We start from the raw sequence: 27,008 nt of genomic DNA, 5'->3' as shown, positions 1-27,008 counted from the left end.
TGCAGGAGGTCATTTTACCCTGGGACAATGGTTCCCCGTTTAACCCACAGATCTCAATCTCTGATGCCAAAGGTACCGAGTGAACAGAGTGTTCCAGGGCGAATTGACGGTCCATGAAAACCCCATCGGCCCCACTGTCAACAAAGGCCTCAGTCTTGACAGTTTGACCGAGGATCTCCAAAGTCACCGGAATGATAAAAGTCTTTTTAGGAAATTCTGACTTCTGGCCTGACAGGATATTTCCCATCACCCTCAGGCCCTGAAGTTTTCCGGTTTTTCTGGGCATGATACTACAACATGACCTTTATTCCCACAGTACAAACACAAACCCTGCTGTCTCCTCCGCGTCTTCTCACGCGAGGAGAGGCGGGTAGCCCCAATCTGCATAGGCTCCTCGGAATATTCCTCAGAGTCTGAGGTTCCCTTGGGAAAAAAGGAAACTGCGGTCTCCCTTTCAAGCCTACGCTCTCTCAGCCGTCTATCCACCCGGATGGATAACTGCATGAGCTGATCTAAGCTATCAGGCGAGGGATATTGTACCAGTTGGTCCTTTATCTGGTCAGAAAGGCCCCTTCGGTACTGGTTTCTCAGGGCTGGGTCATTCCACTGGGTATCATGAGCCAACCTCCGAAACTCTGTACTATAAACCTCAGCTGGCCGTCGCCCTTGCTTAAGAACCGTAATCTGAGCCTCGGCTGAAGCCATCTAGTCAGGGTCATCATACAAAATGCCCAGTGCCGTAAAAAAAGCATCAACACTTTTAAGCGACGGACAGTCAGGCTGTAACCCATATGCCCAGACCTGTGGGTCTCCTTGTAGCAAGGAAATCACCATGCCCACCCGCTGAATCTCTGACCCAGAAGACTGGGGCCTAAGCCTGAAATATAGCTTACAGCTCTCCTTGAAACAAAAGAACTGCGAGCGATCTCCAGAAAAACGATCCGGGAGATTTACTTTCGGCTCCTTAACCCCTGAACTTGCCGCTGCTGCTGCGGGAGCTCCGCTAGCGGCCTGCGGGGTGTTCATTTTAATGGACATCTCATTAAATTGTCGAGTCAGGACCTGCACCTGATCGACCACCTGTTGCAAAGTATTTTGAGGGGTATGCTCCATATTCCCACAAAATTTCAACAGGAGTAGGGCTGCTGAATATGTTACGCACACCAGTGCTAACAGGAGTATACGGTGTATGAACAGAGAGGGAAGCGAAGCAAACGAACTCACAGACAGTATAACATAACATACACAGGAGGTGATGGAATAACTAATAAACACAAAGTGAACGGAGAAGCCCAAAGGCTCAGGAATTGGGTGTCTCCCTAGTGTCAGGAATGCTCAGATGGAATAGAGCGGACAATGAAGCGATGTGTAGTGATTTAACATGTGGAGCACCTGAAATGATGTTGCTAAGAGCAACAGAAAAAACCCTAAAGGGTTACCAACGGGTGTGGGAATAAACTCCTTGGTCAGAGATAGAAATATAGACACAAGGAGAGTATCCACAATCCTAACCCCCACTTGCAGGGCACAGGTTCAGCTTACTGCCACTAAACTGACACCTGGACGCCCTGCACAGTGAGGGAGGATTAAGCAAGCAGGTCTTAGAGTACAGCCGCAAACCTGCTGGGTTCACAGAATAGCAAAAGAACCCCAGCAGGTCAAACAACTGACTCCAGTCTTACTGCTAGGTCCGGATTGGCAGAATGAAGTACCGAATCCCAAGGCCTATTCGCAGTAAGCAGCAAGTAAATACAAAGTCACACAGTACTAGCTAACTCTCTGGAACTGACTAATAAACAAAGATTCAGCAGCATTTGCCTAGCCTGAGAGGATGGTTTATATAGCAGGTGCTGTCCACGCCCCACTCAGACCTCACAGACTGTGAGCACAAAACCAGCGCCGGATTCCCTGCCGTGCACAGAGCCTGTAACCACTACACAGTAAAAACCCGGACCGGAGTATCAGCTGCGCTCAGGTTACTTCGCTAACACTTGCCTCCCGGTTGCCATGGCAACGTGGCAGCACAGAGCAGGAGATCCTAACACTATGGGGGTAATTCCAAGTTGATCGCACAGGATTTTTGTTAGCAATTGGGCAAAACCATGTGCACTGCAGGGGAGGCAGATATAACATGTGCAGAAAGAGTTTGATTTGGGTGGGTTATTTCATTTCTGTGCAGGGTAAATACTGGCTGCTTTATTTTTACACTGCAAATTAGATTGCAGATTGAACACACCACACCCAACTCTAACTCTCACTGCACATGTTATATCTGCCTCCCCTGCAGTGCACATGGTTTTGCCCAATTGCTAACAAAAATCCTGCTGCGATCAACTTGGAATTACCCCCTATGTGTACAATGTTGGATTAAATATGTAATGTGTTTTGATAGCCTTCCATGCGTTCACAAACTCTACCGTAAATACTCATACCACGCGCTGATGCGCAGGACCGCGGGAGCGACCATACGCAAATTGCGGATATGCGCATGCACGGCAGAACAAGTACACGCGCGGAGGCCATCTGTGTGTAGTTTGTACGTGATGTGTGTACTGCAATATTTTTCGACTTTGACAGTCCACCCTTTGGCAGTCACCAATAACTGCCACTATCTAATCACTAAACAGAAAAATATCTATACAATATCTACAGAAGTTTTGGATGGTCGGGGGAGAGTTGTAGGTGGGAAATGTATGACCTAGTGGGAGAGTAGAAAGCATGTATGTATGAATCCATGTCTGAGGGGCATGTATCATCGTGCCGTATATGTTCTAAATAAGCTTCGAGGTATTGCGAAGTATACATTAAATCCTTCTAATCCCGTATTAAGGGTCTGTAAATGGGCCAACAAACACTACCGAGCTCTTTTTCGGCTTCTTGTTAAAACAAATGGGGTGCACATTTAATTGATGATACATGGAGGGGGAAACATAAGTGAGTGCTAGTATATGTGGATATCACCTGTCGACTATGTGTGCTTTTATCTGGAGGTTGCAGAGATGAAGATAAGACACATATCTAAAATACATTCACATAAACATTTTCGGTAGGGCTGATGACTTTTCTGGATGGATGTATCTGGGCAGAGGGGGAAACAAAAGAAAAACGGGTGAAAGAAACAGGCCATGAAATTAATTTGCAATCCTTATCATAACACTGTCTCTATGGATGGGTCATAAATTAAATCTGATGCTATAACAGCGCCCTCTCTCCTTAGACTCATCAACTTTGTGCCGTGCTTGCGCCGCGTCAGAATTCGAACACACCTAAATATCGAACCAATAATTATGACGACTCCCAGGATGACGGTCCATGTCGATATTAAGGTTGGACTGACATCTCTGGATGCACCCATCCTCAACTATATTCTCACAATTCCTACAAATACAATATTCATCAGACAATAACCCCTCACAGTGCCTCCGAGCTCCCTGACTACCAGAGAGCTTACTGATGCCAGCCTTTACTAAAGTGATGCGCTGATCCTGAGATACTACAAATTCATACTTGCCATCAGAACCCATCCCAGATCCCTGCTCGACCTCTCTGGGACCCTCACCAAAAAAAACTGTCCTTATCAAAACCAGAATTACTAACAGAACCCGAAACGCAGTCTCTTGTGATCGATCCATTTCGTTAGGGGAAAGGAGGAAAATAAGAAGGAGAAAAGAAAGGAAAAATGCAGGGGGAGGTGAAAAAAGAAAGTGGTACGACAACCGTTCTACCTCTTGTTACTCTCTGTCCTCAGATACCTTTCAATAGTCCTGCCTCTCAACTTTCCCGGAACAGACACTCCAGTGATACGAGATTCTCTACACTCTGCTCTTTGTTACGAGATCTCTGCGGGTCAGCGACCTTCTTGCAGTGGGACGAGTGGATCCAAGTCTCTCTTTCGGTGACCTTCAATGCTGTTGTGCTGGTTAACAAGACTTGATATGGTCCTTCCCACCTGTCTATGAGGCAACCTGAGCGTAAGAAATTTCGAATCATCACATAATCCCCGGGTTCAATGTCATGACAATTACTGTTCGGTAGGTCAGGAATCACCAGCTTTAAATTTCTTTGTTAATTTCTCAGCTGCTGGCTCATCCCAACCAAATATTTCACAGTCACTTCATTATTACATTTCAAATCATTCCGGGGGTCTATCATTACATGAGGTTGTCGACCAAAAAGAATTTCAAAGGGTGATAGGTTAAGGAGAGACCTGGGAGTGGTTCTGATGCTGTACAACACTAGTGGCAAAGCTTCTGGCCACGACAATCCAGTTTCAGCCATTAATTTGCTCAGCTTGTTCTTAATAGTCCTATTCACTCTCTCCACCTTTGCACTCGCCTGTGGACGGTACGGCGTATGCAGCTTGCTATTAATTCCCATCAGCTTGCACATGACCTGAAAGACTTCACCTGTAAAATGGGTACCCCTATCACTTTCAATTATTCTAGGGATACCATATCTACACACAAATTCCTGCACAATTTTCTTTGCAGTGAACATAGCAGTATTTGTGGCAGCAGGGAACGCTTCTACCCAGTGGGAAAATACATCAATACAAACTAACACATTTTAAATTCCTACAGGGTGGTAACTGTATGAAATCGATTTGTATTACCTGAAAAGGTCTGTCTGTCGGAGGGATATGGGATGGCTCTGTTGGTATTGACTTTCCAATATTCTTCCTCAAGCAAGTAAAACATGTCATTGCATGAGAAGAGAATCCTGGCGCACACCAGTAGGCTCTCACCAGCTTACACATACTCTCTTTACCCAGATGAGTCAGACCGTGTGCTGCCTCAGCTAGGCTTGGAAGATATACTCTGGGGGCCACTGGCTTACCCTGTCCACAGTCCTGAGGATTCCTGGCCATATCCCTTTGACCTCCAGACTGCCTTTTTCTGTAAAGAACACAAATCTTGCATTTCAATTAATTGTTGTGTGTTGATCGTGTTAAATGTCATCAGTGGTGTGATGTTCGTTTGTATAGGGGTGCTGGCTGCTGATTTAGCAGCTTCGTCTGCCCAGCTGTTACCAAGTGAAATTGGGTCTTGGTTGTAAGTATGTGCTTTGCACTTGATAACAGCCACTCTGTCTGGTTCCTGTATCGCTGTTAGAAGCCTTTTTATGTGGGACGCATGCGCTACAGGTGTACAAGCTGCCGTCATGAAATTTCTGAGGCATCATAGGGCCCTAAATCATGCACCACTCCAAAGGCATACCTAGAATCTGTGTATATATTAGCTGACTTACCCTTGGCCGATTCACACGCTCTGGTTAGGGCGACCAACTCAGCAACTTGTGCTGAGTGCGGTGGGCCCAGGGGTTCAGCTTCTATGATACCTCTGTCGTCTACAACTGCATATCCAGTACACAGGTCTCCTGAGTCCGTCTGTCTGTGGCAACTACCGTCAGTGTAGAAGGTAAAGTCTGCTTCTTCCAGTGGGTTGTCACTGATGTCAGGCCTCGCAGTGAAAGTCTGATTCAGGTATTCCATACAATCATGCTTATCAGTGTCTGCACTAAATCCTCCTTCACCATCATTATCATCCTCCACCTTTTGTGCCTGTCCAGGCACACTTGGCAAGTAAGTTGCAGGATTTAGTGAGCTGCATCTCTTAATGGTGATGTTTACAGGGGCCATCAGTGATAATTCCCCCTTTGTAAACCGAGCAGATGAGACATGTCTGGTTTGGGTGGAGTTCAGTAAGGCTGATACTGCATGAGGTGTATGGATGGTCAGGTTGTGTCCTAACACTACGTCCTCACTTTTACTTACTAGCAAAGCTATCGCTGCAACACTTCGCAAGCATGTGGGGAGAGACCACGCTACTGGGTCCAACTGTGCACTGTAGTAAGCTACCGGCCTGCTGGCATCAACATGTCTCTGGGTTAAAACTCCTGCCGCGCACCCTGCACTTTCTGTACCGTATAATTAAAAGGGATTCTCATAATCTGGCATACCTAATGCAGGTGCCTGTGATAGGCACTGTTTGAGTCTCTCAAATGCCAGTTCGGACTCATCTGTGTGTGAGACCCATTCTGGTTTGTTCGAAGAGACCATTTCTTGCAAAAGTAAAGCCAGTATAGAGAACCCTGGAATCCAGTTTCGACAGTACCCACACATTCCAAGGAAAGTGCAGATCTGCTGCTGTGTTTGTGGCAGAGTCATGTCGTGAATCGCCTGTATTGTATCAGCGGTGAGGTGTCTAAGTCCTTGAGTCAAGCAATGTCCCAAATTTTTTACCCTGGTCTGGCACAACTGCAACTTATCCTTTGAAACCTTGTGTCCCGTTTGGGAAAGATGAAACAGAAGCTGTTTCGTGTCTTTCAAGGACGATTCGAGTGAGTCAGAACACAACAATAAGTCATCGACATACTGTATTAGCACTTATCCACTCTCAGGTTGAAAGGATTGTAAACAGTCATGCAAGGCCTGGGAGAAAATACTCGGGCTGTCAATGAAACCTTGGGGAAGACGAGTCCAGGTGTGCTGTACTCCCCTGTATGTAAAAGCAAAAAGATATTGGCTGTCAGGGTGCAGAGGGACAGAAAATAAGCCAGAACAGAGGTCGATGACAGTGAAGAATTTTGCAGTAGAGGGAATTTGCATGAGGATGACAGCTGGATTGGGCACTATGGGGAATTGGCTCTCAACTATCTTGTTTATCCCCCTTAGATCCTGTACTAGCCTGTAACCCCTCCCCCCACTCTTTTTCACAGGGAAGATGGGACTATTGGCAGTGCTGAACGTCCTGACTAGGATGCCCTGTTGTAGCAACCGCTCTATGACGGGGTACACTCCTAATTCTACCTCTGGCTTCAGAGGATACTGAGGGATTTTTGGAGCTATCCTACCATCTTTTACTTGCACTACTATTGGAGCTACATTCGCCATCAATCCAGTGTCTTGTCCATCTTTGGTCCAAAGGGAACCCGGTATTTGTGAGATCATTTCCTCTACCTTTGATGGACACTTGTCTATAACAGTAGAATGCGACATTAGCCTTTGAGCGGTGTCTAATATATCTTGTACTTCTTGAGCGTGGCTCCCAGGTATATCCAAGAAGACACCCTCAGGAGTACAGTATATGACACACCGCATTTTACACAATAAATCTCTCCCGAGTAGATTAGTTGGAGCCGATGCAGCCAACAGGAAAGAATGTTTGGTTTGCAAGGGCCCTATCGTAATCTCTGCAGGTCTACTCAAAGGGTATTGTTGCACAGTTCCTGTTACTCCCATTGCCGAAATTGTTTTACCCGTGGTTTTTATGCCTACTGTCGAATTTAACACTGACCTGGCCGCCCCTGTATCTACAAGAAAAGGTAATGGTATACCAGCTACATCAACCGTGACCTCAGGTTCACTACCAACGCTAGCAATCAACTTCACTGGCTGCAGACTACAGGTGTGGCCCAACCCCTATTGTGTGGTGAGACCCTCCCGCAGCGCATTGGCAGCTACAATATGTGAGGGGGGTAGCTGAGAATTTTCGGAGGCCTGCCAGTCTCTCCTTGGTGGATACCTCCTTGTTTCCCCTGTATGTGGCTCATAATTTCTCCTAGGTGGTCCCTGATCCCAATTATGTGAATTGTAGTGTGGTTCATATCCTGGTCTAGGGGGTCGGTATACATTATGTGTACCTTTATTCCTACAGTCCCTTGCAAAATGTCCTACCTTGTGACAAGTATAGCATGTTACTACACGTGACTTACCATCAGGGGTCTGGGGTTTCGGCTGATATGGCTTTTTTGTAAGTGCGTCTATACTTACTGTCATCAGCCTTTCCCCCTGTAACTCCCTGTGCTTAATGATGTTCCTATCATGCTTGACAGCGGACTCTCTCAATGCAGCCACCGAGATACCTCTCCAGTTTGGTAGAGAGGTCTGTACCCTTGTTCTTAATGCCTCCTTTAACCCGTCCATTAATACAGTAACAGCTACCTCCCTGTGATGCACATTATCTTTTATGTCCTCGATCCCAGTGTATCTAGACATTTCCTGCAGTGCTCGATGGAAATATTCGGATGCCGTTTCACCTTCCTTTTGTCTTATGGAAAAGATTTTATTCCATTTGACAACAGTAGGGAAATATACTCCTAAATGCAGATTGATTTGCCGTACATTCTCCTGATTGTATTCATCAGTGAGAGGTACTTCTGCGTCTAACTTACAATCGGTTATGAATTTTGCGGAGTCAATATTTGAAGATAAACATATCCGTAGCACTATTCGCCAATCTTTGTTCGTGGGTTCGTTGGCATTACCTAACTCTTTAAAGAACCTCTGGCATGCGACTAGATCTTTTCTGGGATCGGGAAATTCTGACATAATTGACCTTAACTCTGCCCGGGACCAAGGACAATGCATGGCAATGTTCCTGATGGGAGTGACTCCCTGAGCGTCAGTCTTCCCATTGGGGACTGCAATCACCCTGACAGGATTTAATTCAATTACATCATTCTGGTTTGATTTTACAATGTGAGGTGCTATTGTTTCTGCATAATGTACGGTACCGTACTTACCTGTGGACACGACCTCACTTATCCCTCTGCTAGGGGGCCTGACTACTGCTCTTGTTGGTTGGGCCGTGCCCACCTGAGTGTCTTGTATGGTGGCTGCTAGAGAGAGTGCAGATATCGTGCTGGGCTCATCTTCCTGCTCGCAGTCCTGGGGAAAACTTAAAATGGGATACAACTGGCAAGGGTTAGCGTTAGTACATTTATCAATTACTCTCCTATCCTGTACCAATGTACCATTGTCTGTAGCCACTTTCTCCCCCACAATATATGGTGGTGTTGGTGCGGTCGCCATTGTTTTCCCGCTAGGTTTGGAACCTGCTACGCAAGCTAATTCCCTTTGCATATCCCCCTCCTGTTGCCATAAATTTAAACAATCTATGTCTAATCCTTTGTTTCTTGGATTTTATCAGACATATCCTTATCCTTAAGTTCTGTAATACCCCTGGTTCAAAGCTGCCCACCCTAGGGAATGGTTCCCTATCTTTGTTAGTCATACATACCCATTCATTGCAAAAAGCCTCCGTGTGCGAACCATACTTTTCACACATAATAAACCTTGCTGACCCTCTCGGTCGCAAATCTGACCTTTTCGGTCCCACTTCTTCAGCCTGAACCCTGGCTACTGAACTCCCACTGCTTGTGCAATTGGATCCCATTGCGGACTTTTTGCCAATAAATGCAATCCCCAATGCACACCGCAGATAAACGGTGAAAGACACCTAGTGCTTTCACTCGCTCCTTCTCCACTGAGTACCACGACTCACTCCAATAGTGAACACGCGTACCCAGCGAGGCCCTATCTGGTTTCTATTTACTGGAAGTGTTTAGGAGTGACTTACCTATTCCAGTAAATATACACCGCTGGTGATTTTCCTGAGAGAGACCAGCGAAAACTCCCTATAACCTTATACACAAATCACGCTTGCGTATGCTCTATACAGCGCTAATGATACCGCAATTTAATGTAAAACTCATAAAAAAGGATATCACGTTGCGCTATCTATCGCACCCACAAACGCGTGGTTCAATCGTACAGCGTATAGGTACTTGTTACCTATCTGCCGTACAACCACGGGTTGATGTACAAACTGCGACCCTCAGCCCGGAGCGTAATACAAAAACCTTTTAATTTCAATACTTCACACTACTATGCACTATCACGCTCCTCTGCAAATCACCTCACGATTTGCGTATTTCAATCTATATTAACGTGAGTCAGCCGCCTCACGCCACCAAGCCTCTACTTACTTGATGTACCACGGGACCCGATTTCCGGAGTTCAGTACGTTCACTCTTACGTTCGCTCACTCAAATATACTTTGTTTTTCTGTACAGAAAATTTGGATTCATTCAGGTTGGCAGCTTTACCCCCAGAGGCAATTTAAATAAAAATTATTTATACTTTATTTTGTTTTTATACTAATTTTTTTTTAGAAACCGGGTAGTTTTGTGCTATTGTAGCGTGGCTACTGTCCCACCTTTAAACTAAACGAACTATTGTGTAATTTGTACTTAGCGACCGTACTCTTACGCAATTTGCGTAAAAACGCAACCGTGCGTGTCTCTTACGCCGCGTGTGCAGTTTCATACTTTGTCCGAGACACATGTACAAAACCGTACGTCCGCAATAGCACAAATCATACAACTCTATAAATGTGAGCAATAAAACTACTATTGCCCAGTAAACACAACACAGTTTCTTTCTGTATAAACCTTTACAACTAGGCCAGACTGCGTTTGTGCTTTACGCTTCCTTAAATATTTATTTTAGTTTTAACTATATAGCAACAAATATCTCCGGTTTCACACAGGTCTAAATGAATCTAGCAATCTGAATATTATGGCAACAATGTGAGGATATACAAAGAGTATGGGTGCCTTTTGTTGTGTACGCTTTTGGCACCAAAAAAAATTCACAGATTTTTAAATAGCTTTTTTCTGTTTACCTTACGGGTTCTACCAGCATCTCTACAAACCATACAGAGCAGACGCCATCTAATCAGCAAATAAGTAGGGTTTTCAGTGTATCCATCGACCAGGAAAAGGATACGTAGGATACTTTCTGTCCACCCTTTTGCTGATAGATTAAGTCTGCTGTGACCTGTTAGGCTGTGAGTATGTGGAAAACCAGACGGAGCCCCCAATTGATAATGCTGATTTATATACAGGAATGAAAAGCTATACCTTATACACACTTTACACACTTTACACTTTAAATACACTTGACCATGGAACCGCTGCGGCCGCTAAACTTAATACACACTCTACGCACCTTTTACGCTGTTAGCGTACAGAGTCCCGTACCGTGTACGGACTTTGCGTACAAACGCCGCACTGACGGTACAAAGTACACACAGTGCATACACACCCAATGAATACACTTTAAACCTTATGCAGCAATGCAGTGCGATGCTATTACACTTTAAACCTTAGCAGGGAAAGAAAGACACGACACCAGTCTGTAGTTAAACCACTGGGTTCCGACACCACAGCGTATTATTGCTGAAAGGGGGTTACAATATAAACAATACAATACAACAGAATAATGGCTACATTCAATGGTACATACGTGATTGGATTCGCCGCGCTACCCGGTCCGGTCCTCGGTCATCTAATAGATAACTTTGTGAGTCTTGTGTCTGACCAGGCCTGCTGCAGGCTCTCTTTATACAATTCATCCAAAACATAACACAATGGATACTGTAATCTCTTTGTCCATTGGACACAGGGATGGTCATTTACAGTACAGGAGAGGTCATAGGTCGGTTTGAATAGGTAGGCAATGTCTGTTCCAACTGCTCTTGTGGGTGGTCTCCTCTGGATTCCCGCCGCATACATAATGTACAGTAAATACAGTTTATATCTATATTCTGCTCCTGCACATAACTATCCGCAGGAACATGCGATCTTTCTCAAACCAACACCGGAATGTTACCCCTAAAATACCTTTCAGCTGGATACCAAACACCACCTTATAACCTTGTTCTGTCCCCTCCTATCCTGTAAAGGTGAATCCCTTTGTTCTGTTACCATTTAAACTGCTGTTACTTTCTGATGTGGTGCAGGGAGACTATGTGTACATTGTGCAATGTTTGGATTAAATATGTAATGTGTTTTGATAGCCTTCCATGCGTTCACAAACTCTACTGTAAATACTCATACCACGCGCTAATGCACAGGACCGCGGAAGCGACCATACGCAAATTGCGGATATGCGCACGCACAGCAGAACAAGTACACGCGTGGAGGCCATCTGTGTGTAGTTTGTACGTGATGTGTGTACTAAAATATTTTTTGACTTTGACATAGAGCAGTGGACTATTGTACCGTACTGCTATATATTATATACTGGTGGTCAGCAAAATTATGCACTGTCCTCCTACTACTGCGCACAACAACTAAAATGCACCACAGGTATGGATGGATAGTATACTTGACGACACAGAGGTAGGTAGAGCAGTGGACTACTGTACCGTACTGATATAATACTGGTGGTCACTGGTCAGCAAAATTCTGCACTGTCCTCCTACTATATACTACAATGCAGCACAGATATGGAGCATTTTTCAGGCAGAGAACGTATAATACTGGTGGTCACTGGTCAGCAAAACTCTGCACTGTCCTCCTACTATATAATACTGGTGGTCCCCAGTCCCCACAATAAAGCACACTGAGCACAGATATTTGCAGCACACTGAGCACAGATATGGAGCGTTTTTCAGGCAGAGAACGTAGATATTTTCAGCACACTGAGCACAGATATTTGCAGCACACTGAGCACAGATATTTGCAGCACACTGAGCACAGATATTTGCAGCACACTGAACACAACTGAGAGAACGCTGCACACGTCCTCTCCCTATCATCTCCAATGCATGAGTGAAAATGGCGGCGACGCGCGGCTCCTTACATAGAATACAAATCTCGCGAGAATCCGACAGCGGGATGATGACATTCGGGCGCGCTCGGGTTAACCGAGCAAGGCGGGAGGATCCGAGTCTGCCTCGGACCCGTGTAAAATGGTTGAAGTTCGAGGGGGTTCGGATACCGAGGAACCGAACCCGCTCATCTCTAATATATATATATATATTTCTCTAACGTCCTAAGTGGATGCTGGGACTCCGTAAGGACCATGGGGAATAGCGGCTCCGCAGGAGACAGGGCACAAAATAAAAGCTTGAGATATCAGGTGGTGTGCACTGGCTCCTCCCCCTATGACCCTCCTCCAAGCCAGTTAGATTTTTGTGCCCGGCCGAGAAGGGTGCAAACTAGGTAGCTTTTCAGAGCTGCTTAGAATAAAAGTTTAGTTAGGTTTTTTTATTTTCAGTGAGTCCTGCTGGCAACAGGCTCACTGCATCGTGGGACTAAGGGGAGAAGAAGCGAACTCACCTGAGTGCAGAGTGGATTGGGCTTCTTAGGCTACTGGACGTTAGCTCCAGAGGGACGATCACAGGTTCAGCCTGGATGGGTCACCGGAGCCGCGCCGCCGTCCCCCTTACAGAGCCAGAAGAGACGAAGGTCCGGTGAAAGCGGCGGCAGAAGACATCCTGTCTTCAAGACTAAGGTAGCGCACAGCACCGCAGCTGTGCGCCATTGCTCTCAGCACACTTTACACTCCGGTCACTGAGGGTGCAGGGCGCTGGGGGGGAGCGCCCTGAGACGCAATATAACACACATATACCTTAGCTGGCAAAAGGAATACATCACATATAGCTCCAGGGCTATATGGATGTATTTTTTCCCCTGCCATTTTACACAAAAAAGCGGGAGTTAAGGACGTCGTGAAGGGGCGGGGCCTATCTCCTCAGCACACTGGCGCCATTATTCCCTCACAGCTCCGCTGGAAGGACGGCTCCCTGATTCTCCCCTGCAGTACTGCATCTGATTCAGGGTAAAAAAGAGAAGGGGGGGCATTTTGGCAGCAAATAACTAGATTAACAGCAGCTATAAGGGATTAACACTTATATAAGGTTATCCCTGTATATATATAGCGCTGGGTGTGTGCTGGCAGACTCTCCCTCTGTCTCTCCAAAGGGCTAAGTAGGGTCCTGTCCTCTATCAGAGCATTCCCGGTGTGTGTGCTGTGTGTCGGTACGCGTGTGTCGACATGTATGAGGAGGAAAATGAGGTGGAGGCGGAGCAGTTGCCTGTGTTAGTGATGTCACCCCCTAGGGAGTCGACACCTGACTGGATGATTGTGTTTAAGCAATTAAGTGATAATGTCAGCAATTTACAAAAAACTGTTGACGACATGAGAAAGCCGGCAAATCAATTAGTGCCTGTTCAGGCGTCTCAGACACCCTCAGGGGTCCTAAAACGGCCGCTACCTCAGTGGGTCGACACGGATCCAGATACAGATACTGAATCTAGTGTCGACGGTGACGAGACAAACGTAATGTCCAGTAGGGCCACACGTTACATGATCACGGCAATGAAAGAGGCATTGAACCTTTCTGACACTACAAATACCTCAAAGGCGGGTATTATGTGGGGTGTGAAAAAACTGCCAATAGTTTTTCCTGAGTCTGAGGAAATAAATGAGGTGTGTGATAAAGCGTGGGTTTCCCCCGATAAAAAACAGCTAATTTCTAATAAGTTATTAGCACTATACCCTTTCCCACCGGAGGTTAGGGCACGGTGGGAAACACCCCCTAGGGTAGATAAGGCGCTCACACGTTTATCTAAACAAGTAGCGTTACCGTCCCCTGATACGGCCACCCTCAAAGAACCAGCTGATAGGAGGCTGGAAAATATCCTGAAAAGTATATACACACATACTGGTGTTATACTGCGACCAGCAATCGCATCAGCCTGGATGTGCAGTGCTGGAGTCGCATGGGCGGATTCCCTGACTGAGAATATTGATACCCTGGATAGGGACAATATTCTGTTAACTATAGAACATTTAAAGGATGCATTGCTATATATGCGTGATGCGCAGAGGGATATTTGTACCCTGGCATCAAGAGTAAGCGCAATGTCCATCTCTGCCAGAAGAGCATTATGGACCAGACAGTGGTCAGGGGACGCAGATTCCAAACGGCACATGGAAGTATTGCCGTATAAGGGGGAGGAGTTATTTGGGGCTGGTCTAACAGACCTGGTGGCCACGGCAACGGCTGGAAAATCCACCTTTTTACCCCAGATTACTTCACATCAACAGAAAAAGACACAGTCTTTTCAAACTCAGTCCTTTCGTTCCCATAAGTACAAGCGAGCAAAAGGTCACTCTTTTCTGCCCAAGGGCAGAGGAAGAGGAAAAAGGCAGCACCATGCAGCCGCTTCCCAGGAGCAGAAGCCCTCCCCTGCTTCTGCCAAGTCTTCAGCATGACGCTGGGGCTTTACAAGCCGACTCAGACACGGTGGGGGCCCGTCTCAAGAATTTCAATGCGCAGTGGGCTCACTCGCAAGTGGATCCCTGGATTCTACAGGTAGTATCACAGGGGTACAAACTGGAATTCGAGGCGTTTCCTCCTCATCGGTTCCTGAAGTCTGCTTTACCAAAGTCTCCCTCCGACAGGGAGGCAGTTCTGGAAGCCATTCACAAGCTGTACTCCCAGCAGGTGATAATCAAGGTACCCCTCTTACAACAGGGGAAGGGGTATTATTCCACACTATTTGTGGTACCGAAGCCGGACGGCTCGGTGAGACCAATATTAAATCTAAAATCTTTGAACACTTACATAAAAAGGTTCAAATTCAAGATGGAGTCACTCAGAGCGGTGATAGCGAACCTGGAAGAGGGGGACTATATGGTGTCGCTGGACATCAAGGATGCTTATCTCCACGACCCAATATATCCTTCTCACCAAGGGTACCTCAGGTTTGTAGTACAAAACTGTCATTATCAGTTTCAGACGCTGCCGTTTGGATTGTCCACGGCGCCTCGGGTCTTTACCAAGGTAATGGCCGAAATGATGATTCTTCTACGAAGAAAAGGCATCTTAATTATCCCTTACTTGGACGATCTCCTGATAAGGGCAAGAACCAAGGAACAGTTAGAAGTCGGAGTGGCACTATCTCAGGTAGTGCTAAGTCAGCACGGATGGATTCTAAATATTCCAAAATCGCAGCTGATTCCAACGACACGTCTACTGTTCTTAGGAATGATTCTGGACACAGTCCAGAAGAAGGTGTTTCTCCCGGAGGAGAAGGCCAGGGAGTTATCCGAGCTAGTCAGGAACCTCCTAAAACCAGGACAGGTCTCAGTGCATCAGTGCACAAGGGTCCTGGGAAAAATGGTGGCTTCTTACGAAGCGATTCCATTCGGAAGATTCCATGCAAGAACTTTTCAGTGGGATCTACTGGGAAAATGGTCCGGATCGCATCTTCAGATGCATCAACGGATAACCCTGTCGCCAAGGACAAGGGTGTCTCTCCTGTGGTGGCTTCAGAGGGCTCATCTACTAGAGGGCCGCAGATTTGGCATTCAGGATTGGATCCTGGTAACCACGGATGCCAGCCTGAGAGGCTGGGGAGCAGTCACACAGGGAAGGAATTTCCAGGGCTTGTGGTCAAGCATGGAAACATCTCTTCATATAAACATTCTAGAACTAAGGGCCATTTACAATGCCTTAATTCAAGCAAGGATTCTTCGCTGGGCGGAAAATCATGTGATAGCACTGTCAGCAGTGTTCATTCCGGGAGTGGACAACTGGGAAGCAGACTTCCTCAGCAGACACGACCTTCACCCGGGAGAGTGGGGACTTCACCCAGAAGTCTTCCACCAAATTGTAAACCGTTGGGAAAGACCAAAGGTGGACATGATGGCGTCACGTCTAAACAAAAAACTGGACAGATATTGCGCCAGGTCAAGGGACCCTCAGGCAATAGCAGTGGACGCTCTGGTAACGCCGTGGGTGTACCAGTCAGTGTATGTATTCCCTCCTCTGCCCCTCATACCGAAAGTATTGAGAATCATAAGAAGGAGAGGAGTAAGAACTATACTCGTGGTTCCGGATTGGCCAAGAAGGTCTTGGTACCCGGAACTTCAAGAGATGCTCACGGACGAACCGTGGCCTCTACCTCTAAGACAGGACCTGCTACTGCAGGGGCCTTGTCTGTTCCAAGACTTACCGCGGCTGCGTTTGACGGCATGGCGGTTGAACGCCGGATCCTGAAGGACAAGGGCATTCCAGAAGAAGTCATCCCTACTCTGGTAAAAGCCAGAAAGGAAGTAACCGCAAAACATTATCACCGCATTTGGCGTAAATATGTTGCGTGGTGTGAGGCCAAGAAGGCCCCTACACAGGAATTTCAACTGGGTCGTTTCTTGCATTTCCTGCAAACAGGACTGTCTATGGGCCTAAAATTAGGGTCCATTAAGGTTCAAATTTCGGCCCTGTCGATATTCTTCCAGAAAGAACTGGCTTCAGTACCTGAAGTTCAGACATTTGTGAAAGGGGTGCTGCACATACAGCCTCCTTTTGTGCCTCCAGTGGCACCTTGGGATCTCAATGTTGTGTTGAGATTTCTAAAATCACACTGGTTTGAACCATTGTCTACGGTAGATTTAAAATATCTCACGTGGAAGGTGTCGATGCTGTTGGCCTTGGCTTCAGCTAGGCGTGTGTCAGAATTGGCGGCTTTATCATGTAAAAGCCCTTACCTAAATTTTCATTCTGACAGGGCGGAATTGAGGACTCGTCCTCAATTTCTACCTAAGGTGGTTTCTGCATTTCACATGAACCAACCTATTGTGGTACCTGCGGCTACTAGGGACTTAGAGGACTCTAAGTTGCTGGACGTTGTCAGGGCCTTGAAAATATATGTTTCCAGGACGGCTGGAGTCAGGAAAACTGACTCGCTGTTTATCCTGTATGCACCCAACAAGCTGGGTGCTCCTGCTTCAAAGCAGACGATTGCTCGTTGGATTTGTAGTACAATTCAGCTTGCACATTCCGTGGCAGGATTGCCACAGCCAAAATCAGTAAAAGCCCATTCCACAAGGAAAGTGGGCTCATCTTGGGCGGCTGCCCGAGGGGTCTCGGCTTTACAACTTTGCCGAGCAGCTACTTGGTCAGGGGCAAACACGTTTGCTAAATTCTACAAATTTGATACCCTGGCTGAGGAGGACCTGGAGTTCTCTCATTCGGTGCTGCAGAGTCATCCGCACTCTCCCGCCCGTTTGGGAGCTTTGGTATAATCCCCATGGTCCTTACGGAGTCCCAGCATCCACTTAGGACGTTAGAGAAAATAAGATTTTACTTACCGATAAATCTATTTCTCGTAGTCCGTAGTGGATGCTGGGCGCCCATCCCTAGTGCGGATTGTCTGCAATACTTGTATATAGTTATTGTTACAAAAAATTCGGGTTATTATTGTTGAGCCATCTTTTCAGAGGCTCCTTTAAATTTATCATACTGTTAACTGGGTTCAGATCACGAGTTGTACGGTGTGATTGGTGTGGCTGGTATGAGTCTTACCCGGGATTCAATATCCTTCCTTATTATGTACGCTCGTCCGGGCACAGTATCCTAACTGGCTTGGAGGAGGGTCATAGGGGGAGGAGCCAGTGCACACCACCTGATATCTCAAGCTTTTATTTTGTGCCCTGTCTCCTGCGGAGCCGCTATTCCCCATGGTCCTTACGGAGTCCCAGCATCCACTACGGACTACGAGAAATAGATTTATCGGTAAGTAAAATCTTATTTTTTTTAGAAGGAGGCATGATCACGCATCCTTACAAGGGCATAGCTACCATAGCTGCAGGCAGTGCAGCTGCTATCTGGCCCAGAGCTGAGAGGGCCCCATAGCAGCTGCAAAGTTACATGTGTTATATACATTTTTCACCATTTGGTGGTACATGGCATGTCATAATGTGGATTGGAGGTATTGTGCTGCATAATGTGTGCTGGTAGCAATACAATGTGACATAATGTGAACCAGGGCACTACTATGGTTCATTAAATAAATGAGGGCACTATTATGGGGCATAACATTAACTAAGGCACTACTATGGTTGAGAAAATTAGCTAGGAACTGTTATGGGGCACACAATTAATAGCTGTTCCAGAGAGGTGCGTCTCCAGAAGCATTGGGACAGGGGCCCAATCAAAATGATGCTATGGGGCCCACAAAGTACTGGCTACGCCCCTGCCTCCTTACACTGGGCGTCGCCCTCGCCTGATTACTGGGCCCAGCCACACAGTCTATGGCTATGCAGAGAGTATATAAAGAGCATATGCCCACCTGCCCACTATCCCAGCCTACCCCTGCAAAGTGGTTATGCTGTATACTTAAAACTGCGAACTCTGTGTTATAATTTTACAACTGCTGAAAAATCTTCAGGTTTCCTAAATCTGCTCTGTATTCTAAAGGGGTATATCTATAACATGCAATTTACTGTTCTCCAGCAGTGTGTAATTATCTATTCAGGAAGCTCAGACTGGTGAATCTGAACTGTTTGCAGTATTGAACATCACTTACATTTTAGGAGAATTTTCTGATGGAGACAGTTGAGCTGGCAGGAGTATTACAAATCAATACGCCTCCCAAGTTCAGGGTTGGTCAATTGAACGTTTCAAACACATTAGGTATTCCTTCTGAATTGTATGAAAGTGGAGAAATCTGAAAATGTTCTTAAATATTTATTTTTATGAAAAAAAAAAACCCCAATATAAGTTTAGACCATATTCTTATTAGAATATAAAGAATTAATTTTGGTCATTACATGTTTTTTATCCTGTGCTTACTAATTAAAAATAATATTTATAGTTATGTTATATTTTCCTCTCACACTATGATGGCCTACTCTTACATAGTATTGCCAAAAAAAATAAAAAATAAAGCTTACTATGAGCATACCTCCCAACTTTGTGGCCGAAGAGAGCGGTACTACTGAGCGGCATAGCCGCGACCGCCCAGAAAAAGGGGTGTGGCCCCAGTCAAGGGGGTGTGGCTCATGATTGCATCATTACTGCGAAACCATGCCCCCTGTACTGAGGCCACACCCCCTATTTCCTGGCCATTCTCCGTCACTATGGGGGCATGTCCAGCGCTATGTAAGCTGCTGGCCATGCTCCCAGTCCCTCTTTTCTCCATGAATAGGCGCAAGCGCACAGCGTCTATTCACTGCTGCTCTGCTAAGCAGACTGATCGGAGCCTCCCAACTGCCCCCCCCCCCCCCCCCACTGTGGGACACTGCGGCCCGCGGGAGGGACAGCGGAAAAAAATGGGACTGTCCCGTGAAAATCGGAACATGAGAACATGAGGGAGGTATGCTGTGAAATGTATAAATGTGACATTTTGTCGGGTTTTAATGAAACAACAGTACTCACAGAAGTCCCAGAAAAAGGTAGTATAAGGCACAGGGAAGTAACGTGCAGGGGGCAGCACAGCTTCATTTCTGTGTACATACTTCCCAACTGTCCCGATTTTCATGGGACAGTCCCGTTTTTTTGGGACTGTCCCGCTGTCCCACCCGCGGGCGGCAGTGTCCCGCAGTGGTGGTTGGGCAGTTGGGAGGCTCTGTCACTCGCTTAGAGCAGCGGTGAATAGATGCTGTGTGCATGCGCACAGTGTCTACTCACAGGAGATACAGGAGCAGGGGACATGGAAAGCAGCTCATAGAGGGCTGGCCCTGCCCCCATAGTGATGAAAATAGGGGCGAGGCTCGTGATAGCCGCATTCCCGCAAAGCCACACTCCCTTTTCCTTGAGGTCACGCCCTCTTTTTGCGAGTGTGCAGGGGAGTCCCGAGTTCTCGTCCTAATGATGTTGGGAGTTATGTTTGTGTGTCTGTCCTCCTTTACATTAATATTAATATTATAATTATCTGCACAACATTTTCTATTATTTGCATAGACACAATTAGGGGTGGGTTTTCAGTAGAGATGTGCACTGACCTCCATGATTTCATTTTCTTATTGCCAACATCGCTCCTCAGTGTTTTGTTTTTGTTTTCTGGTTTTGGCAAAACCACCCTCACGTGTTTCAGTTTTAGTTTGGCATCTGGATTTATTTAAACAATTACTAAAAACAGCTAAAAGCATGTAATTTGGACCTGTCTTTGTTCCTACAGTATTATTAACCAAAATAACATTAATTTCCAGTAATTTCCAGTCAATATTGACCACTACACAGCTCACAATATTGGGGGTAATTCTGAGTTGATCACAGCAGCAAGTTTGTTAGCAATTGGGCAAAACCATGGGGGTAATTCTGAGTTTATCGCAGCAGGAACTTTGGGGGTTATTCCGAGTTGTTCGCTCACTGCTGTTTTTAGCAGAATTGCGATCAGGCTAAAAACCGGCATTTCTGCACATGCATATGGGCCGCAGGGCGCACGCTCTAAGTACTTTCACACAAAACTATGCAATTTTACACAGGGCTGTGCAACGCTTTTCAGTCGTTCTGCTGATCGGTGAGTGATTGACGGGAAGTGGGTGTTTCTGGGTGGTAACTGAGCGTTTCCAGGAGTGTGCTAAAAAACGCAGGTGTGCCAGACGAAAACGCAGGAGTGGCTGGGGAAACGGGGGAGTGGCTGGCCGAACACAGGGCGTGTTTGTGACGTCAAACCAGGAACCAAACAGTCTGCACTCTGCAGTGATCGCAATCTAGGAGTAGGTCTGGAGCTGCTCAGAAACTGCAGGGAAATATTTAATAGCAGAACTGCTAACCTTTCGTTAGGAATTCTGCTAAGCTAAGATACACTCCCAGAGGGTGGCGGCCTAGCGTGTGCAGTGCTGCTAAAAGCAGCTAGTGAGCGAACAACTCGGAATGAGGGCCTTTGTTAGCAGTTGGGCAAAACCATGTGCACTGCTGGGGGGACAGATATAACATTTGCAGAGAGAGTTAGATTTGGGTGGGTTATTTTGTTTCTGTGCAGGGTAAATACTGGTTGCTTTATTTTTACACTACAATTTAGATTTCAGTGTGAATACACCCCACCCAAATCTAACTCTCTCTGCACATGTTATATCTGCCCCTTCTGCAGTGCACATGGTAACATGCTAACAGGGGATAGCCCGCCCTGCATGTCAGTCCGGCCTCCCTCGCAGAAGTGCAAAGGCATCGCACAGCGGCAATGCCTTTGCACTTCAGGAGTAACTCCCGGCCAGCGCAGCTTTAGCGAGCTGGCCGGGAGCTACTCCTCGCTCCTTGGCCGGCAGCGGCTGCGTATGACGTTACGCAGCCGCTGCGGCCCTCTCCCCGTTCGGTCCGGCCACGCCTGCGTTGGCCGGACCGCGCCTATGAAATGGCGGCCAAACGCTACCATTTCGCCCCCTCCCGCCCATCGATCGCCTCTACCTGTCAATCAGGCAGAGGCGATCGATGCCCTGCTACGGCCGTCGGCCGTCCCGCATGCGCAGCAGGGACCCGTTCGCTCTGCTGCGTGAAAACGCAGCGATCGAACGGGTCGGAATGACCCCCTAGGCCCATTGTTCACCAATATTGGGCAACGGTTAGCTGGCTAAATGAGGTGATAGAGCAGTAGCACACACACATAGCAGTTACTTTAAGAATATAGCACATCTATGAAACATTGGCACACAGCAGTGGCAGACAGGACAGCAGCTTAATAAACTATACAACCCCATAGAATTTTTTTAAAAAAAATAAGAGACCACAGAGCAGTACTGGAAAATGGAGGTGGAGTATGTAGTGGCAAACGTTGATTGTTTGATTAACTGATTAAAACTGATTAATTTAATAAATTAATTTAAAAAATGAAATAAATTCCAAAGAAAATCACAACTATCTATTTTGCAGCAACTGAGCAGAAAAGGCCATAAAATAATATGTTAATATATGACTGCCAGCACCCACTCCCACTGCAACTGCTCTCTCCCCCTGCCAGCCAGCCGAAGGCTGGACCCAGCATGGGGTTCTTCAAATGTCAGCATAATACTGTTACAAATGGTAGCGCAGCAGAAGGCTTCAGAAGCCCTCCCTGTTCCTCACAGTTTCCCAGCTCCTCCTCCAGCTGTGCAATGTCATGCAGAGTGATTTTAAACAAGCGCTGCCACACCAGCGCATCCTCGGTTCCATGAAGGCGGCCCGCGTGATTCTGACAGGGCTGCTGCTGATCATTTATATATATGATACAACTGTAGGAAAAGACACAAGGAAGGATGCAATTGTGTACAATCAGGCCCTATGAGGAGGGATTCTGTCCCCCTCAACAGACCACACCCAAATTAGGGCTGTTTCTATAAATTTCCCGGGCTGGTTTTCAATCCCAATCCGCCCCTGGCGGAGAGGTCTGGTTCGGAGATATTTTGAGATAACTAAAGAGATATACATTCGTATAGTATGGTTAATGGCCTTGTGTGTGAGTACTAGAAATGTGCGGCGGGCACTTTTCATGTTTTGGTTTTGGTTCTAATTCCCTGCTCGTGTTTTGGTTTTTGGTTGGTTTTGCCAAAACCACCCTTTCCTGTTTTGGATCTGGATGATTTATTTATTTTAAAACATAAAAACCGCTAAAATCACAGATTTTGGGGGTAATTTTGCTCCTTCGGTATTATTAACCTCAATAACATTCATTTCCACTAATTTCCAATTTATTCTGAACACCTCACACCTAACAATATTGTTTTTAGGCCAAAAGGTTGCACCGAGGTGGCTGTATGACTAAGCTAAGCAACACAAGTGTGCGGCACAAACACCTGGCCCATCTAGGAGTGGCACTGCAGTGGCAGACAGAATGGCACTTAAAAAAACTAGGCCCCAAACAGCACATGATGCAAAGATGAAAAAGAGGTGCACCAAGGTTGCTGTATGACTAAGCTAAGTGACACAAGTGTGCGGCACAAACACCTGGCCCATCTAGGAGTGGCAATGCAGTGGCAGACAGGAGGGCAGATATAAAAAAAAGGCTCCAAACAGCACATGATGCAAAGATGTAAAAGAGGTGCAATGAGGTAGCTGTATGACTAAGCTAAGCAAAACAAACAATTGGCCTATCTAGGAGTGGTACTGCAGTGTCAGACAGGAGGGTAGATATAAAAAAAGGCCCCAAACAGCACATCATGCAAAGATGAAAAAGAGGTGCAATGAGGTAGCTGTATGACTAAGCTAAGCGACACAAGTGAGCGGCACAAACACCTGGCCCATCTAGGGTTGGCACTGCAGTCCCACTGCACTAATGGTGGATACCGGACGCACGTCTAACACCAGCATAGTTGTTATGGCTCAGTAATCCGCTTTGCAACATGTTATATATATAAATGGCAGTATCACTGGAAGTATATGGCAGTATCACTGTACATATATATGGCAGTATCACTGGAATTATACGGCAGGATCACTGGAATTATACGGCAGGATGACTGGACTGGATTTATACAGCAGGATCACTGGAATTATACGGCAGGATCACTGGAGTCATATGGCAGGATCACTGGATTTATGCGCCAGTACCACTGAAATTATACGGCAGGATCACTAAAATTATATGGCAGGATCACTGGAATTATACGGCAGGATCACTGGATTTTTACGGCAGTACTGCTGGACATTTACGGCAGTACGGCTGGACATATACGGCAGTATCACTGGACTGGACTTATATGCCAGTACAACTGTAATTATATGGCAGGATCACTGGACTTATACGGCAGGATCACTGCAATTATACGGCAGGATCAATGGATTTATACGGCAGTATCACTGGATTTATACGGCAGTAACGCTGGACATATACAGCAGTACCACTGGACATATACGGCAGTATCAATGGACTGGATTTATACGGCAGGATCACTGGACTTATACGCCAGTACCATGGCAATTATATGGCAGGATCACTGGATTTATACGGCAGCACCGCTGGACATATACGGCTGTACCGCTGGACATATACAGCGATATCAATTTACATATACGGCAGTATCACTGGACATATACGGCAGTATCACTGGACTGGACTTATACGCTAGTACCACTGTAATTATTCGGCAGGATCACTGGACTGGACTTATACACCAGTACCACTGTAATTATACGGCAGGATCACTGGGCTTATACGGCGGGATCGCTGGATTTAAACAGCAGTACCGATGGACATATATGGCAGTATCACTGGACATATACGGCAGTATCACTAGACTGGACTTATACGCCAGTACCACTGTAATTATATGACAGGATCACTGGACTTATATGGTAGGATCACTGGAATTATACGGCAGGATCACTGGAATTATATGGCAGTACCACTGGACATATACGGCAGTACCACTGGACATATACGGCAGTATCAATGAACATATACGGCAGTATCACTGGACATATACGGCAGTATCACTGGACTGAACTTATACGCCAGTACCACTGTAACTATACGGCAGGATCACTGAACTTATATGGCAGGATCACTGGATTTATATGGCAGGATCACTGTAATTATACGGCAGGATCACTGGAATTATACGGCAGGATCACTAGATTTATACGGCAGGATCACTAGATTTATACGGCAGTACCGCTGGACATATACGGCAGTATCAATGGACATATACGGCAGGATCACTGGACATATACAGCAGTACCACTGGACATATACGGCAGGCTGGCAGCACAGGGACACCACCACTGGACTGATGCAGGACAACACAGTGCCACTGCAATGGACTGGACTTATACAGCAGCACTGTACATATGGCAGCAGAGGACACCACCACTGTGACTGGACAGATGCAGCACAAGACACGGACACTGAGGACGCTGAGGACGGAGACACGTCCTCTCTCTACACTCTCCAATGCTGGAGTGAAAATGGCGGCGACGCGCGGCTGTTCATATGGAATCCAAACCCCGCAAGAATCCGACAGCGGGATGATGACGTTTTGCCTCGTTCTGGTTTCCGAGTCAGGTGGGAAAACCCGAGCCTGACTCGGATCCGGGCTCGTGGCGTGAAGTCCGGTAGGAGAACCGAACCCGCTCATCTCTAGTGAGTACAAGTATTTTATATTGAATACGGTAGAATACAGGTAAACAATGGAGCGACTGACAGAGTGGATCTGGAGCCGATGAATGTCTAGTGAGGAAGATTAGCCTCATTTACATATAGTCATTTTGCACTTAAGGAGCCTGCACACTGAACGCACCGAGTGTCAAGCATCTGGTTCTTCCTTTATTGCTCCTCATCCTGATGTCACATCAGGATCTTACATACTTCAGTTTACTTTATTCCTATGTCACTAAGCTATCCAACAAACAAAAACAATTCCAGCTCCATAGAGTATAACATAGGATATCAGAAAGCAATAGAGTGTAACATAAACAATCTCTAGAAGTGTATTTCGAAAAAAAGAAAAAAAAACATTCTATGTACAGACACAACAACCTTTACAGTTTTATTATATGTAGAGATGTGCGGCTGGCACTTTTTGTGTTTTGGTGGTCATTCCGAGTTGTTCGCTCGTTGCCGATTTTCGCTATGCTGCGATTTGCTGCTAAATGCGCATGCGCATGGTACGCAGAGCGCATGCGGTAAGTTATTTTACACAAAACTTAGTAGATTTGCTGGTGTTCGTGCAACGCTTTTCAGTCGCACTGCTGATTGGTGAATGATTGATAGGAAAGGGGCGTTTCTGGGTGGTAACTGAGCGTTTTCCGGGAGTGTGCTAAAAAACGCAGGCGTGTCTGGAGAAACGGGGGAGTGGCTGGCCGAACGCAGGGCGTGTTTGTGACGTCAAACCAGGAACTAAACGGACTGAGGTGATCGCAGTCTAGGAGTAGGTCTGGAGCTACTCAGAAACTGCAAAGAATTATTTAGTAGCAATTCTGCTATTCTTTCGTTCGCTATTCTGCTAAGCTAAGATACACTCCCAGAGGGCGGTGGCCTAGCGTGTGCAATGCTGCTAAAAGCAGCTAGCGAGCGAACAACTCGGAATGAGGGCCTTTGTGTTTTGGTTGTGGTTCTAATTCCACTTTTGTGTTTTGGTTTTGGCTTGGTTTTGCCAAAACCACCCTTTCGTGTTTTGGATCTGTATTATTAACCTCAATAACATTAATTTCCACTAATTTCCAGTCTATTCTTAACACATCACACCTCGCAATATTGTTTTTATGCCTAAAAGTTGCACCGAGGTGGCTGTATGACTAAGCTAAGCGACACAAGTGTGCGGCACAAACACCTGGCCCATCTAGGAGTGGCACTGCAGTTGCAGACAAGATGGCACTATTCAAAAACTAGTCCCCAAACAGCACATGATGCAAAGAAGAAAAAGAGGCGCTATTAGGTAACTGGATGGCCAAGCTAAGTGACACAAGTGTGCGGCACAAACACCTGGCCCATCTAGGAGTGGCACTGCAGTTACAGACAGGATGGCACTTAAAAAAACTAGTCCCCAAACAGCACATGATGCAAAGAAGAAAAAGAGGTGCAATTAGGTAGCTGGATGGCCAAGCTAAGCGACACAAGTGTGCAGCACAAACACCTGGCCCATCTAGGAGTGGCACTGCAGTTACAGACAGGATAGCAGATTAAAAAATAGGCCCCAAACAGCACATGATGCAAAGAAAAAAAAGAGGCGCAAT

The sequence above is a fragment of the Pseudophryne corroboree genome, chromosome 6 (genome assembly GCF_028390025.1).
Source record: "Pseudophryne corroboree isolate aPseCor3 chromosome 6, aPseCor3.hap2, whole genome shotgun sequence".
Classification (NCBI taxonomy): domain Eukaryota; kingdom Metazoa; phylum Chordata; class Amphibia; order Anura; family Myobatrachidae; genus Pseudophryne; species Pseudophryne corroboree.
This window is presented reverse-complemented; position numbering follows the sequence as displayed.